This window comes from Cimex lectularius, unplaced genomic scaffold (assembly GCF_000648675.2).
Source record: "Cimex lectularius strain Harlan isolate CLEC.00 unplaced genomic scaffold, Clec_2.1 scaffold169, whole genome shotgun sequence".
Classification (NCBI taxonomy): domain Eukaryota; kingdom Metazoa; phylum Arthropoda; class Insecta; order Hemiptera; family Cimicidae; genus Cimex; species Cimex lectularius.
Window position 1 is genome coordinate 428,462 of NW_019392751.1, and position 14,790 is coordinate 443,251.

Here is a 14,790-nt window from a genome sequence, read left to right on the forward strand (position 1 = left end):
AACTATCACATTTTCCAACCATGATTTCTTTTATATCATTTACTTTTATGCCCAAAAGAATTAACTTCATGTTAAAAGAGGACTTTACGCCCAACTACTTCTTAGCTAAACTTACCTGATCCCAGGAGCCACAGAAATAAATCCACGAAGTTCCCCAGGAATGTTCTTTCGTTTAAACGAATAACGTCAATAAACGAATCAGTCGAAATGTATAATCGGCCAAATAATTATTTCTTGCTTGTTTTTAAGTTTAAATGGAGACACAAAGTAATAATCTACAATAATTATAAACACAACTTATTATTCGTATCCTCACGTTATTATGACTTGCTATGTTTTATATTTTTTTGGCTCATGAGGAACATTCAATTGCAGATATTTTCCTTTTGCATACTTTAACATATATTATTTAACACTTATCTTACCATTTGTTCTTTTGATTTCAAAGCATTTTGAAAAGGGCCGTATCGGTTCAATTTTTGTTTATTTTAGTGTGCGTTTTTTTGGACTAAAGCTTGCCAAAGAAAAACATGAATCATCCATAATTGTTATTATCGAATACCGGTAAAATTAAAATTATAAGTGCATACAGTAATTCAGCTACAAAAATATTAATAACTATTTTCATCACGTTTAATGAAATTACGAAATTTTCTTTTAAAAAAATAAATAAAAATATGTTATTTCAGTTTTAAATTTTAATTTAATCGAATGGTAAATATTTCGATCGTCTTTCGCGCTAGGAAATTTATTTAAATATTGGAAATCGTTAAGAAAAAACTTAATAACAAACAATTTTTTTATGGAAACAATGTACCAAAAAATAATAGTACGTTTAATTATTATTTTCTAACATTAGCCTACGAACTATAGCCCTGAAAAGACAATATTATTATTAACATAGCTGCTTGACCTGGTGGATCGGAAAAATTCGTATTATGCAATTTGCTAGATTATATTTTATTTATCTTTATCAAAATCTACTAATTCACAAAAAGAATGAAGGAGTTTATTCAATGCTTCATTTGGAATGTGTATTTTTTATACACTACTGCGAATAATTCCCATCAGTTTTCGATCCATTTGATAAATACCCAACAAATTTTGTAAGATTTATTTTTAAAATAAATTCAGAGTCAACATACAATTTTTGTTAATCTACGTCATAATAAAAAAATAATATAGTAATTCTTAATGATGTAATGTTGTGAATATTCCCCGGTTGAAGCCCATAAAATCAGACACCCGTTTTTAGAAATGGGGAACGACTACGTGATTCCGGAAACACTCTTTACAACATGCTATAAAGTCTCAACAGTCTACAAAGAAGAAAAAGTAGAACAACAGATACAATGTTATACAGATGGCTTCTAAACATAGGGAGGAACCGGTTTAAACAAGCCCCAAACATGAGTCGGTGAATGAATACGTCCAAAATCTCTAAAACCTGGGAAATCACAACAACCTGATGATATCTTGGACACCAGGACACAAAGGAATTTTGGGAAAATGCAGACTGGCCAGAGGAGGATCTGCAAAACCACCTATATGCCCAGAACGTATTCTTGGGATAGCAAAACCAAACACAGAATCCTCCATCACAGAATGGATCCAAAAAGACAAAACGAAAAATGGATAAACTCTAGTGATGCTACACACGTAATCTTATGTTAAAACAACCCTCACCAAGACTGAAATTCACTGCTACTGTTAGAGAATTAAACTCAGAGGAGTGATAAGCCCATTAAACGATCACTGGCATCTGAGAAAACATCTATATAGCATGGTCATATTCATCTATGATCCCATTTGCAGACCATGCAATGAGGAGGAAGAAGTAGCTCTATTTGAACTTCGAATGTGAACCATCCGCTCAATTGAGCATCTGTGATACAAAGGAAACCCAGGGAATGAACTTGAAGCAGCGACAGTCAATGACCTGATATTCCATAAAAAAGGATCGATTCGACCAATTGAACTGAGAAACTATGAAAGTTCAGTACATCAGAAGGCTGCAATGAGGAAAATAAACCCCCACTTCCTAGTCGCCTTTCGTCATCATCTCATCAGGCTTATAACAACGTTCATTGCATCCTACCCCTGCCAATTTTATCCTTTTGAGTCGTGTATGGGGATTCGAGGTGAGTCGTTTCTCTAGATACAGCCCCAAGTAGGGGGTGACGTTTTCGGTGTAAAAGGGGAGAAGTTATAATAGATTGGAGCTAGAGTGATGCGATGGAGGCTAAATTTTGGGACTTGATGGTGTTTAGTTTGATTCGTCATATTTTGAACCATCATTCAATGGAACGTAGGTTTATCTGGAGGGTTCGGTGACTAAGACGGGTTCTAAGTTAGAGGATAGAATTGCAGTGCCATCAGCGTAGATAGTGTGTCGGGATATTTCTCAGCATACATGTACAGAGTGCAATTGTGGGCCAGGACACTACTCGGACGAACTCCCGCGACCACCCTGTAGAAAGGACAGTGTGAGGAGCACTGTTGATAGATTAAATTAGTCCCACAACATAGGCTTTCACACATAATATAAATGAAAAATACAAAATTTTTATTGATTTATAGCTGTTATAAATTAGAGCTGTATATGTTAGTTGAACCAGCATGAATAGACGGATCCAAATGATCATTAATAATAAAAAATTTCGTAATGGCATATATTTCATGTTACAGAATGATACAATAAATTCGCACTAATTTCATAAAGGAGGATTTTGTTTTAAGCCACGTTCGCTTTCTAGGAACGATTAATGCAATTCAAAATTTCAACGGTATATTAATAAGATGGATAATAAGGGTGAAAGGTACATTTCAGAACAGAGAGAGTAAGAGCAACCGTATTGTTTGGTATCATTTATCAGAAGAGTAATCTATTTTCAAAAATGCAACATCATTGGTTTGGACTATCTAACACCTTCGGTAGACGAACTTAATGTTCATGTTGTATGTGTCATATACCGTAAATAAAGCACAGTATTTTATCTGTTTGCCTAACAGCCTTCGCACCGTTGCAAATGTTTTATGTAGGCATGTGAGTTTAAATAATCACATCCATCTAATTTTCTGAATACACTGCAAGAAGTTACATTTTAGTAGAAAACAATTTTTGAATTGAGGAAAGACTAGAAAAAAAAATGACACTTCACAATCTGCTAAATATTGCGTTGGTAGATGATCAATAAAAATAATCAATGTTGATTGATTGGTAGCACTTTTGAATCTTAAAAGAAGACTGCTTGTACAGTAATACTTTTCTAACTATGAAATATTTAGATAAAAAGAGACCGGGTATTCCGTGATAGTCGAATTTATTTAAAGAAGGCCCGTGGATAATTTTATGACTTTTACAATTATGTATATCGTTTAAGAAAAAGTGGATAAACATGAAACGAATTTTTTCTAAAATTATTGTAAAAAACCAGTTGCATAGTGGGTTACCAGAAAACTGGGCTTATTTGAATTTTGATTTGAGATTCGGCAAAACAAAAGTTCTTCAGTCGGACTCTTTCACCGGTGTCAGTTTTCTCTAGGATACGCGGCGAGAAGAAAAAAAAAACGAACTGGTTCCGACGGATGGGAAAGGAGTAGAAATGTTGTGGGTCAATTATTATGGAACTTGAGAGGCAATTTTAATACCGGCTATCAACCGGTGGGAGTGATATTTTAGCCTGTCAGAAATGTGTTAGCGGAAAATTGAATGGACTTTTATTTACAAACGTCCCTGGCTTTGGCTTTATCTTTGAAAAACATCACATTTAATATCTTAATGAACACCTCACCAAATAGGACAGAAACCAGCCGGTTGACATCCGGAACGGGCTTGATAATAATCAGTCATAAGCCATGTTATTAATTTTTTCCATTCAAATTTTGAAAACGGTTGCGATTTTAAAACGAACGCGTTTTTCACACATTTAGTGACATATTAAACAGAATATTTCTTTTTTTTATTTCATTTATTTGATATTTACAACGACAAATATTGTATTAAGCAAATATGTTCACATATGCTGAATTTGTAATTTGAGTCACTTGTAGGAGTTTCGCAGTGGCAACTCTACTTCACACTGATATCTTGTTCGATGTTCACTCATGAGAAGGTCTCGAGGCCAATTTCGCGTTAATCGTCTTGGAGGATTTTCAGGTCGGGTTGGAAGTGATAAATGTCATACTAATAGATTATTGTGTGTGTTCAGTGATTGCTGAAATTTTTTGTAGCGAGTTTTGATGAGTTCATGCACAAATGGGTTATGTAGATCGTTATTAGTAGTGTAATTGGAAATGTAAAAAGGAGCATTTGACGGAGAATTTTAGATTGGATTGATTGGAAACGATGGGCATTGAAATCCTTGGTTGAGCCCTACACTTCACAACCGTGCGCCCAGAGAGATCTAATCATTGTCTTCTAAATTGAAAGTTTGTTTTCAATGTCTAATTTTGATCGTGAGTCAAGTAGTCGTTTTAATAATTTATAACGTCGGTTTGTTTGCTGTATTTCAAGTCTCGTGTTGGGATTCCAAGTCAGTGGTTTATGCATGAAAGGTCCAAGATAACGCACAAGGTCAGTGGTAGGCAAAAGGATTCTATTTATACTCACTGCAGGACTGATAATTTTATGTAAGGTCAAATTTATCAGTACGCTTTTCTTTGGTTTATCTTCATTCTCCAATTGGTGAGCAATACTATTAATTCATTCAGGTGCCAACTTTATGCCCTGAAGATGACCCGAATAAAGGTCGAAACGTCAGCAAAAAAAATGAAAAAGGTGTTTTTGTAAACTAACGCATTCTTGACCGCTTCTCACGACTTCAACAGATTATGAAACAACAGGTCACTAAGAAACACACATTTCCATTATCAATATGAAATTCCATAATAAATGTTATGAGTTGAATAAAAAACTTCAATAAAGAAACTCAAGACCTTGGATGATAAGTGGGAATTAACCAAATATAATAAAACTGCGACTTAGTCTCATGCAAACGTAAAAACACAACGTTCGATGGGGTTTTAGTAGATCACAGGTACCAAAAATGTAGTCATCTACAAAATTATGCTTAAAGAATATGTACAGAACCAGTCGATACAAATGAAGAAAGAAATTGTAAAAGCTGATAAAAAAGAATAAGAATCAATTCAAAAAAGGGATGAGATCATTCGAAAAAATAATAAAATGAAGAAAAACACTGCCATGTCAGAAACGACTTAACTAGATAGACGATAACTAGAACTAGAACTAATCAACTTAACGCCCTAACCAAACCTATTTTCAGTATGTATAATATGAAAAACCTAAATACATTAATATTTAAGGGTGGCGCGTTAAGTTTGTCCATCAGTTTATTAATTAAAAATCACTAGAGAAAACGTGCCATGCCAATATTTGACATGGGTCATAAATCATATAACGTATTCCTTACATAAGCATACACGAAGCGTTGCAAATTGCATCCTAATGTCATATTTACTTGTTTCCAAAGTGCCTGCCTCATATTACACGGCCTTGATAGAGTTATAAAAGAAGAGAAATATAGCTATTACTAGGCCACTTACATAGGTCATAAGTCAAACAACATATGTATTAATTATTCTATTTATAAACAAAGACCAAGTGTATCACAAATACTAGTCTCTGACAAAATTGCATTGGATAAGTCATTACATGGACTCTGTGTTCGTTGACTTAGCAAATGGGAACGATTTGCATTAAGGTTATATTATTTCAGTATATTTGTATTTCTGTTGACGGGAAAGAATCCATAATACCATGTGACCTCATTACCCTTAACAAATATTCTCATGCAAAATTGCAATGCAGATTTTATCCCCCTCCCCACATCTACTCTTCCCCAACCTGTGGTTTAGCCATTTGGCTAATCAAGTGATTAATTTTGGAGCAAATCATGAGTTTAATATTGGTCGAACATTCCGGATTCGGCTTTCTAAATCTCGCCTAGCATTGATTTGGGACTCAATTGGTGCCGATAATCCGCGTATATTAGCTTACGAAACTGGCTTTCACTGTGAAATAATTCATTCATCATCATAAACCATTAAAAGAATGTTCGTCAAAAATTACCGACCAAAATTAGGGCTGATTATAAGGTAGGAACAAACATTGTCGGCTAAAAATCAAACTTCCTTCGAGAAAATCTTTTCTACTATCAATATAAAATGCGTAATAAATGCTAATTAGTCTGAATAAAAAACTACAATAAAGAAAACCAAGGCATAGGACGAAAAGTGGTAATTGAACAAAAATAACAAAACTGCAACTTATTGTCTCATACAAACGTTCAAAACTCAAATTCTATGGAATTTTAGAAGATCATAACTAGCAAAAATGTATACATCTACAAAATTATACATAATGAACATATATGAATTAAACAGTCACAGAACTTGTCGATATTTGAAGAAAGAAATTTTAAAACTGATAAAAATAGCATGAGTATTAATACAAAAAGGATGCGTTATCATACAAAAAAATAATAAAATGAAGATAAACACTGACATATAACAAACGATAATCTTCATAAAGCCATTATCGATAAATTGGCGGGGAAAAACGTTAAATCAGGAATTTCTAAAACGGAATAAAGCGAGAATGAGGCGTGAATGCACGTGGATAATGTGGAACACTGAAAACACAGCCCTGCTTCGACGTGGAGAAAATGAGATAGAAATAAGAAACAGAACAGTTTTACACTATAAATTTCACGGTTTAAATATAAAAAGCAACATCTGAATTTCGTAGACTGTTAAAAATATTAACCACTTTTTAGAACCTAATACCTTTGTAATGTGAGATAATGATAAATGCTTGAAAATAAATTACTGTTCCTTCTATAAAAAATTACAATGTAATTTTAACTAATTATTTTCCTTTATTTTATAATAAAAATAGCGTTTAGATTAAGATTAATACTGAATATCTAAGTTGTCTGTTAAGCTTAAATTTAGCTAAAATAGTTGAAAAATAAAGTAAATACCTTTGCCATGATTTTATCGTTTGTTTCACAATCAAATTCTGTGACAATTCTTGATACTTGTATTTTTATGAAGAAGAGGTTATGGGTACCATCTGAATGTAGCTAGTGTTCTATTTTAAATTCACAACCGAGTTAGCCATATGTTCAAGGAAATTTTGCAGTCCCGGCAACGACCAAGGTAGGCACTTTTCTGTCCTTGTTGGGTTCGTGAAAGACTTGCCGCTATCCTCGCAAAATCTAGGGATGGGACGAAAAACGGAAAACCCAGAAACGTGTTCGGCGTCGTGAACAATAGAACACCCACTTCTTTCTTCATGCTACACGCGGTTACCGACTCATCCGAAGGGCCCTCGGTGAAGCAACCGGTCGCGTACGCGACAGCTTCCGCTAGCTTAATGGACCATTTTTCACCATCATCGTTCTCGAGAGCCCAGAAATCGTTGTTTGCCAAAGGGATTAGCTTAGCGATTATGGCCTTCTTCACACTTCTTAAAAAAATCAACGGGGCGTCGTAATGTTGCACATCAACCAGCCGTTGAACCTGTCGAGTTTCATTTCCTAACTCAAATTCCTCAATAAATGTTACTGTCAATTTTAACAGTTCACTAATGCAGGTTTACGGAAAATACAATCATTATTTATTCTGTATTTCTGCTCTACTTCTTTGTGAAAAAATCTTTTATCCTGTGGCCTTCACAGAAACGCTGGTTCTTTCAAAAATCACAATCAAACTTATGAATGAACTTATGAACGTACGGTCAAACAGGAACAGTCATTATTTCATATTCAAAAGACAGTTTTGAAGTTCTAGTACTTAGATTAAATTAAAAAATTGAATAACTTGTGTATGTAGCAAACCTGAATCTAACAAAAAATCAAATTAATTTTAGGATTTGGGCTTCAAAAGAATTATTTCGATTATTATTTTAAAATAAAATGAACGTTTAAAAAGGTTTCAAACTACAACTAATTTTGGATCAAACTGAATCTCATCTTCGCATAAAAGCTGGAAATAATGTTTTTTAATATATTAATATTTTATTATATTAATTTTTAATTATATTTTTTATTTATGTTTGTTTCACCTCTTTATTTTATGAATAATACAATTTTTTGAGGTATGAAGTGTTGTCACACTATTTCTTCCTAAAATACGTCGAACTTATTAACTTAACTTCATTCGAGAGCAAAAAGTAAATTTCTTTAAATGTGAGGAATATTATAATGAACTACAGTAGAGCTTTTGCGTGTAATGAGCCGATTGTCAAGAAATTGATCAGAAATCTCCTCTGACCCACTAGGCGGAAAACATCAGTATTAAGAAATACTCATCTACTTTACATTCCGTGTTAGGGTTGAAATGTGTGGGGTTTTTTTCATGGAATCTCTCTAACATACATACTATTGAATTTGGTTTTGCTGTATCTAAAATCATAGTTGGACTATGTTTGATGTGTTTTTTCACAAACTAGAATCATGTTGTTTTTGTTTCCCTTAAAAGTCTTTTGAATCCACAGTTGCAATCGACTGGTAATATATAGCCCGAAGATCTTAAGATTGTCCAAAAGCGGACGACCATGAAGTAGTTAGAGTAATTACATTATATTTTATCCAGTTAACTCTTATTTGATATTTGTTAAAGGTTCTAAAATGAAAACTCCGTTTGTTTGTGTGTGCGCGCGTGTGCGTGCGTGCGTGCGTGTGCGCGCGCGCGCGTGTGTGTGTGTGTGTGTGTGCGTGTGTGCGTGTGCGTGCGTGAGTGTGTGTGTGTGTGTGTGTGTGTGTGTGTGTGTGTGTGAGTGCGTGTGTGAGTGCGTGTGTGTGTGTGTGTGTGTGTGTGTGTGTGTGTGTGTGTGTGTGTGTGTGTGTGTGTGTGTGTGTGTGTGTGTGTGAGTGTTAACAGAGTGGTAGATCCAGACCTTTGACTAGAGCATTGTTGTATTTTTGCTACTTATATTTTATTGTAAATTTTATGCCGTTTTTGTAACCGAAGTTGGGATAAAAGTTTCTATAATTTCCCCATTCTGAGTAGCCTATTTTGCTCTTTTATCGAAAGTCACATTTTGATAGATACATGAGTGTCCCTTTACCCAGCAGACAAAAGTAAAGGGTTCCTTTACTGGCTTTTAATATATACGAAAGATCCTCTATAGCAATAGATGAATGGAATAAGTTTTGAGATTGAAATTTTTCAAACTATCTATGGCACTTTTTGAATCGGAAAGAATAATTAACCATATTGAAAATGAAGGAAGTGAAAAACATTTTTGTGGAAAATCAAGCGAAAATAAACGGACTTGTTATTTTTATTAACATACAATTTCAACAAGTACAAATTCGCAATGATGAGTTATAAACTATTTTTCAAAATTTTTTTCTTCATTTTAATAACATAGTCGCTGTTCCTGATTTATTACGGACATCACAGGTTATCAATTCGTAGTACATGTCTTTTTAATAATAATAAAAAATAAATGATGAACACAGACTTATTTCAACCGGTTTACGAAATAGTAGGGCGTAACAATGAACATCCCTTTTTCAGTCATCTCTGAGGGCAAAATGAGACTGAATGGTCGGGAATCCACGCTGACCATTTTTCCCTGACGTGAAAGCTGGATTTTTTTCGCCCGTTTAACACTTTCACGGCCGAATAGTACGGGCGAGGCTGAGAAAAACTCCACTTTTAATGATCCGGGTCTGAATTATCGGATGGCATAATCGTAATTACTTTTAAATCATTTATAAACCGCTTGTTGAGGTAATTCGAAAAATATTTTTTTGTTGGATTTATTTGCTCTCCACCAGATACAGAGAAAATAACACCAATTAGAGTTAAACTGTTATAATGAACTTTCTTCTCGCATAAAAACTTGTAATACTACTTCTTATCGTTAATAGAAAAGAGAACCATCTCGTTAACCATCATTATAACAGCCAAGATGATTTTACAATAAGTGATTCCTTGAGTATTGTGCTCATTGTGGTATGTTATGATGTGACGGTTATTAGATAAGGTTGTTAAGTTGTTTTAGTACAAAGTACTTACTTATGTTAGTAAGCATTGGATCGAGCGCAGTATAACAACCCCACCCCCTGGAAAACGCATCTTCAACAAACGGAGGGAACTAGATTGGTTTGAGAAATTTGAAATAAAAAAATGTAAAATTAAACATTGAGATAAATGCATGAATAATACAATAAATTTTGATTTACCTTCTATTTATATGTGTACCTAAATAATATTTGACGTACAAATTAATCACTAATTTAAAATTATTTTCTTACAGTATTTATTAGATAATATTTAGTTGTGTTGTAATTCATGTTTTTCGCACGTTCAAAATTGAGCGGCATTAAAACTAACGGGAAAAAACGGACCGTCGGTAACAACAAATCTGTAGTAAGAACTATCATGAGATGAAGTTGTATGGCCAAAATGTTTGCAATCATTGGACCTGCTATGCGCCTTCCTGTAGAATTGCCGAAATCGAAGACCTTGGCCATCGATGATTTAAACAAGGATATCAGAATGCTAATTGTAAAATGGAATTAAACAGGTGTGCAATTTGAACGGATCCACACTGCGGTTTTCACCGGGCGGGACCGTTTATTTCCCGGTTCGCCTTACCCCTCATACGTATTTAGAACTCGCGTACACTAGAATTTCTATTCCACGGGCAATTTGGCACGTAGTCGTTTATTATGACCAGTAACGAGGTACTAACAAGCGTAATTGGTGGACTGGGTCTAGCCGTTTTCTTCATAAAATAATGCTAAGATTTTCTTTTCATATGCCCATATTTTGTACTGTTATTAGTATAGGAGAAGACGAAAGTGTGGTCAGGATGGAAGGGCATTCCCTAAATATGACTTGCCTGAACACCCTCCTTGAATAGGTGGGCCAGTATGATTTGACTAGTCATCCACTTTATGCGAGAAAGGTTTCAATTACTAAATGTGACGCTTTTCTGTCAGTGCTTATGAATTTACAGCGGTCGTCACTTCTTCATTTTTCTTGTTACTACACAGGAGCCTTGTTTTAGAAATTTATATGACTTATAAGATAGCCAACTCAGTTTTAAAGAATAAATTCACAGACTAAAGCGAAACAAAGAACATTTTTGTTATCCATTGTTTTTATCTTCCCGGAAGACAAAACGAGACTTTCTTTCGGCACTGAGCTTAATGGAGGCAAATCTAAACGAAGTTAGGCTGTTTTGCGACTCGATTGTTGTCAAAGGCCAACGCGTCGACAATTAGCCATTGTGCTGTCAACAATTAATCAGACATAATGAGAAAATCTTTTATGTAAAATAAATCTTATTATTTATAAAGAATTTCATAAGAGTTATGAGGTCCACTTTCAAACATCATAAATATATGGAAATGATACATTAGGATTACAATTTGACTCACAAGCACTGATCTACTAACCAATTGTTTTCGCCATGACCAAATAATTTATAATACAATGCGATTTCTATTAAGCTGATTGATCGAACCAAATTTTAGTGCATTTCTACAGCAAATATTATTATCCTACTATTTAATAAGACATTTTAACTTCCCAACGAGAAATCTCGCGAGTATATGCAGACCTAGTATTACCACTAGCCATAATAGACGAATTGTAATGTTTTGTTCACCAAATGTTTTCTATTTCATTTGTTCTGTATGCTGGGTTTGTACCTTTTATCTTGGCGGCATGTTACATACATTAATTCCATGCGGCAACATTGCCAAAGAAAGTTAGTATACAGGGTGTTACAGGGTTGTCAATACTGCCATGGTGGATTCACTTAATATAACGTAGTTCATTGCCACTAGAACGAGGTTTCTTGCTATCTTGACTCTTTCCCGAGATATTCTCATTTTTGTGATTTTAGTATAAAATCAGATTTTTTACATAAAATCGTAATTTCTCAACTTTAGCGTTATTAAAATACCAATCTGTTTTTTAATTCGTAAACTACATTTCCACAAGGTAAAATTTCGTTGAAAAATTCGCGCTTCCAAATATACAGTAGCAGATCAAAGAATAACAAATGGTAAAACGCATGGTTATTTTTTTAAATACTCAATTGTGGCTCGTGCAATGGCTTTTCCATCAAAATTTTTGGGGATTTTACCAAAATTGCCTTATTTTAGTAGTACTCCAGCAGAAAAATGCATGTATTGCTTTACTGGTTTTCAATATCCTCTATAGCAATAGATAATTAGGCTAATTTTTGAGATTGAAATTTTGAATCTGAAAGGATAATTGACTATACTGAAAAGAATGGAAAGTGGAAAAAAAATTTCAGGAAAAACAAGCGAAAACAGACGGACGTGGTTATTATTATTAACGTACGATACGATTTCAAGCAGTACAAATTCACGATGATGTGTTATAAATTATTTTTCAAAATTTTCACTTCATTTTAATAACATAGTGGTGTTGCTGATTTATTACAGACAATTCTAAGTACATGTTAGACAGAATGAAAGGTAGCCAAGAATCTTTTTTATATATCTTTTAAATATTTGTATTGTAAAATTTGCCTGGGTAAAAACATACCATTTTTAGGTTCATTCTTTTAACCTTTTCTTTATTTTTTATAAAAATTTTAATGTTAATTCCGTAGAGTCATTGTGCCAAGACATGAAGTTAGATAACGTCGTCTCCCTCGTCGTGTCCCTACAACTCGTGTTCGTAGATGTTTAACAACAATGATAGTAATCTAGTGAAATGACCTGAAGATTTTCATTTCGGGGTCACCTTTTGTAAAATGATAACAGAACCCAACCGTAAATGTTTTTAACGGTGTTCTCTCTCAGGCAGTCATGCGATTTGACAAGGTGCAAATTTGTTCAAAAACATCTGCTTTCAACAGTACGTACAAAAGAAGCGTAATCGATTCAGCAAACCGGGCAAGGATGATGTTAAAGGTAGAATTTTAAAACTGACCCTTTTTCGCTCTATTTTGGAAAATTGCTTTTTTGTCTTTTTAACCGTCTGTGACAGGTGCGGGCCTGCTTGTCAGCTAACGCGAGAAGTGCGCCTCCGGATTAACGGGCTTTCGCACTATTCAAAACTGAAAATGAGAGCCTTCATTTGAAAGGAGCAGGAATTATGGCTGTCGTCTAATGAAGATATCCTGAGCCTAAAGACTTCAATTGCCGTGGAAAGGATTTCACACGAAACCCCCTCCTGGTTTCAATGTTTGCCGTGTCGAATTTACACCTGGACCGTTTCTCACGGCGAGAGAATTTGCCCTTTGTCTACCCAATCTTCGACGGTATTTGTTCTAATTTATCGTTTCTACGTTTAATTGCTCCTTAAATTACTTTCCAATGAACAATGCAGGCTTCAATTGGTAATAAGCCCATTCATCCACACACATACCACAAGTAAACAATTATTGCAATGGTAGTATGATATATACTTTGTCCTTTGGCCTAACTCCCAATAATTACGGTGGCCATTTATTATTTGTTTTGTTTTTAATATTATCTCTGGTAGTATACAAGGTACTTCATTATTATTTACTCCATTATATTTAGTGGTCTATTGATCAAATTACTCCTTTCAATTAATTAAACTTTTTATGTAAGGTTTTGGTTGAAATGAAAAAGCTAGTGCCACGAGTGGGATTCGAACCCACGTCCTTCGGCTAAATACGCCGCTGCTCTACCACTTCAGCTGTCGGTGACTTCGACCACTCGGACACCAACTCCCTTCTCAACCTACAACCTTTCGAATTTTCCCTCCTTTTTGCCATTTTTCAAATGTCGTACAACGAGGATTCGATTCTCGGCGACATATGAAGTGGCCACGGGGAGCTGTGAGTGATGTTATTTTTCGTTTTACTTATTAAATCCATTAAATTTATTGGACTATTGAATTACTTCTTTCAATTAATTAATCTTTCTATGTAAGGTTTTATTAGGTTTACCTCAAATGGTAGAGCAGCGGCGTATTTAGCGGAAGGTCGTGGTTCGAATCCCACTCGTAGCATTAGCTTTTTCATTTCAACCGAAACCTTACATAAAAAGATTAATTATTATTTACATTTACTTTTATTATTTCCATTTATTCTTTTTAGTTTATTTTATTTATTGAGATATGTGGATTATAGGTAATCATAAATAAGTGATGTATGTATTTGCAATTGTATTTCTGCTAGTATTATTCAATTATGTTCTGTTATTACATTACTGAAATTTTTTAGGAAAGTATATTCTTTTACTTGTAAATACTCAGAAGAGAGATTTTAGTTATTTAAGTTTATGTGCTAGACTCCCTCAGACGGTTTTAAACTATGAGGAACATCCTTCTTGTTTTATAATACATATTGCCGAATTGTAAACTCTGTATATATATTAAAGAATAAAGACATATAGTAGTAGTAGAATGATAAAATAGCTAGGATTTTTTATTAATTATATTAGTCTTGTAATTCAGATTAGTATTAGAGTGAGAGAGAGTGTGAGTGAGAGAGAGAGAGAGAGAGAGAGAGAGAGAGAGAGAGAGAGATCGACATGAATGGCCAAAGAAAAAAATCTTGGTTTACGAAAAAGCCTCACTATTTACAAAATGGATTTGAGTGCGAAAGCAGCTCCGAAAAGAAAATGTAGTGGGACATAAAGAATTTCCCTTTAGTTAAATTATAGCATAATGATTTTTTTAATACCGTAAACTTACTTTAACTAAAGTAAAGTGGTTTATAAAGGTTAAAATGGATTATCACAAAACAAGTAAGACTCTTGCAGATCTTGACTCATGCTTGCAGAATTTAGT

At 34.0% G+C, this 14,790-nt stretch overlaps 1 protein-coding gene across 4 annotated transcripts in view; it reads left to right on the forward strand.

Annotated features, from left to right (window-relative positions):
* Nucleotides 1–14,790, forward strand: part of LOC106672023 (cadherin-23-like) — a 135,864-nt gene that overhangs the window by 93,819 nt on the left and 27,255 nt on the right. Inside the window, exon 1 of one of the 4 annotated variants that reach the window (XM_014403093.2) lies at nucleotides 12,815–12,938. The exons of the other annotated variants lie outside the window; for them this stretch is intronic. The gene's annotated coding sequence lies outside the window, so the exon portion shown is untranslated. Of the gene's footprint in view, nucleotides 1–12,814; nucleotides 12,939–14,790 lie in introns of those variants that run through there. 4 annotated transcript variants of the gene reach the window in all.